The following is a 3,581-nucleotide window of genomic DNA, read 5'->3' as shown; positions in this document are numbered from 1 at the left end:
TAAAAATATCAGAAAAATCTACTTGAGTACAGTAACGAAGTATTTGTACTTCGTTACTTCCCATCTCTGTTAATCATTATGAGGGAATAACTGAGGTATATGGGGGCCAAAGTACATCATTAAATAAATAAATATACATTAGTAGTAAGTAGAACCTTTATTTAAAAATTATACAAATATCAAATTTAGAATAATATAATAAAATGCACAATTTAATAATAAAATGTCCTGATAAATAATCAAAATTGCATTTAAAATTATGAAATAAATACTTGAATGTAATTAAATAAATATATATTATTTAAAAAATGGCATGGTTATTTATCTCTATATCTTGAAATAAAGTGGGTTGCTGGTGAGTATCACTGTTATTTTTGGGGTCTGTGACTGTTAGGTTTATTCAATGATTATAAAGTTAATGTGTGTGTATATAAAACACTGAGGAGATGAGATGCTTTACATGCAAACTGTCAGGCAACGGTGGTGGAAAATTACTGATGTTTGTGCAAGGCTAATCACAGTTATAAGAAGACCACTCTATTCTGTGATTCAATCAGAGGAGCATTTTGTCCTATGACCTGATCAATTGCCTTGTCAGAAGAACACTCTATTTTGTAACCCACCCCATGTGTTATGATCTGCTAATAAAAAGGCTCTGCAGAGGAAGTCCGTCAGAGAGTAGTGAGTTGGGCGTAACTCTCTCCTTCTGCAGAAGCTGTTAAAAATCCCTCTTCTGCGTGGACTCTGTTTCACTTTTATGAACCTACATTTTTTAACCCAACAGTGACTTCAAAAATAATGCAACCAATAAAATAGAAAAATAGATGAAAATGAGTAAATAGATGAAATAAACTACATTGAACTATTTTTATCATTATTTTGACTATATTTTCAATTATTAGATGCAACATTTAATTATTCAACTGCAAATTTTATATTTAATCTTTGAATGAGGATATAGATAACTACATATTGCCTTTATTTATTTCATGGCCCCTTTAAATATATTTTATTTTGAGATATTTCTGTCCTTCATATATCTCATCACATCATAATGATTTTGAAAGCCATCTTTACTTTATAGTAAAGAGGGTTGAGCCTTTATTTATTCAATAATATTTTGATTTTTCTAAGTAAAAAAGGATAAACTGAAGCTGTATGTCATCTCCTCTTCACCTCGTAATGTGTATATATGTATCTTTCTAGTTAAAAAATTTCAGTTGTTCTGTGACAAAAAATGACAAAGTGGAAGGCCTTTTTAAGTGGAAACTAGCGTTTTCTCTATTCTTAAAGCCATCTTAAAGCCATGCTGAAAGCCCTGCTCCTTAGAGAACATTGCTTCCTGCTTTTAGATGAAAAGTGTCCTGCTGACAGGAGATATATGTTTAGATGTTCAGTTCATTTCCAAATGCATTCAGTTCTGTATTTACCCTATCTGCAGGGCTGAAATCTGTCATCACTGACCACACACAGCAGAGTTATTTTCCCAGAGATCGGTGTTTTCTTAAAGCTGGTTTCTCCCCTCTGTGTGTGGTAACAGCCAAGGACTGCGTAGGGAATCTGGGGTTTCTCCCTCTACAAACATGACCTCAGCTGTTTTATTTCTGCCCACTGTTTGTCTGTCTGTGTTCCTGTTTTTGGAAGCTCGCTCCATAATTTCTGATGCTTCACATCCATCCAAACTTAAGCTCACACACTGATACCTGATGATGTGAGCTGATCAAACACCCAATAAGTGATGTAATTTCTTCTTTAGTTAACTTCTCTGCTCCCCCTGGAACAGAGGGCATTATGGGAATGAAATGAGGCCTGAGAGGAAGCGACAGGCAAACAAAGACAGGAATGTGAGAAATGTATTTCACTTATACTTTGTAAAGTCATTTTTATTTGATATGATGACTCAAATTTAAAAAAAGTTTTTGTTTAGGCAAAACATTTAGAGTTTAAAGTCTAACTGCGATAATATACATTGATTTGCACAGTAGAAAAAATGAAATATAAGTCATGCAATAAATATATTTTCCCTTGTTTTTAACAGGTAACTAAGACAATTTGTCCGTAGAATACAATTAATTAGGTTTAAAATAAGAACAAAATAACTACACTGCAAAAAATTGCAATCTAAATAAGTCATTTGTTCTTAAAATAAGTGCATTTGTTCTTGAATTTAGGTGGTAAGTGAGACACTTTGCCAATTGAACAAGACAATTTACATTTAAAATAAGAAAAAACAATTACATTGTCTTATTTCAATTGCATATCATCTAATTATCTTATTTTAAGAGCAAAAGATTCATTCTATTGGCAGATCATCTTATTTACCTGCTCAAATTAAGGGAAATAGTGTATACTTCATTCAAGATATTTTTACTTATTTCTAGATAGTTTTTGAAGTGTACATTATTCTATTTTTAGTACATATTTATTATCAGTATCTAAAAGGTAAAGCTTCATTAAGATCAAACTCTCTTCTACAAGAGTGACCTGTCAAGGGCAGCAACAAAAAAATAAACTTTATAAAATGAAATATCTAATTATCTTACAATATTTTGATGAAGGAATAGCTTAATATAGGTAGAAGCAAAACATATATAGATATTTCCCATGATTTAAATTATTAAACACATTATTTTAGTTCACAAAAAATAGAAAAATTAAACCATCTTTTAAATGCTACATTATAAGAATTGTAAAGTAGGATAAAAAAATTATACTTGCAACCTAATGACAATAAAAGAAAAGAAAAAAAACCTTCTACTGTACCTTTAGTGTAGATTTTTTGTTGTGCACCAATATTTAATGAAACATAAGTAGATAACTGCAATTAGTCTTTTTTTAATTTTTTTAATGTTTAAAAACTACAGGCCCCAATGGCGGCTCCAAATATTATTTAATGACACATCCGTCGTGTTGAACCAGGTGTCTCTTAGAATCTATTAAGCGCTCCCCTGGCCTCTCTTGTTTTCTTCATAAATTACCACCATTGATCTAGTAGTCCCAATAAATCATAGACTAGCCCTATACAACCATCTATGCACAGTGGACACAGTGCTGGTACTGGGTACCTCTATGGTAACATTGTGAAACGGGCAGGACTTGAGTTAGCAGTTACCTATTTTATTAACACAATTGTACAGGTTAAAGGTATAGATATACACCACAAGCCTGCTTTTATTAGACACAAGTCTTTTCTGAAAACGTATAGCCTCCTGCTGCTGTATTATGTTGTTCTTTTTGTGTCTTATATCTTACTTTTTCTCAGTCTATTTGTGAATAAAGCCCTTTGTGTATATTTATAACAGTGGGGTTATGATACTGATTATGTGAGCAGGGGTTATACCAGGAAGTAAAGGGGCAATTCTTTGATCATCATCAGAGATGGGAAGTAACGAAGTACAAATAATTCATTAATGTACTCAAGTAGATTTTTCTGATATTTTTACTTTACTTTACTACTTATTTTATGGCGACTTTTTACTTCTACTCCTTAAATTTTTACACAAATATCTGTACTTTCTACTCCTTACATTTTAAAAAATTGGCTCGTTACTTTAGTTTTGAATCATTTCAATGGAGTTACC

This window comes from Cyprinodon variegatus, unplaced genomic scaffold (assembly GCF_000732505.1).
Source record: "Cyprinodon variegatus isolate N-32 unplaced genomic scaffold, C_variegatus-1.0 Scaffold45, whole genome shotgun sequence".
Taxonomy (NCBI): domain Eukaryota; kingdom Metazoa; phylum Chordata; class Actinopteri; order Cyprinodontiformes; family Cyprinodontidae; genus Cyprinodon; species Cyprinodon variegatus.
The sequence above is the reverse complement of the archived record's forward strand: the minus strand, read 5'-3'. Positions refer to the sequence as shown.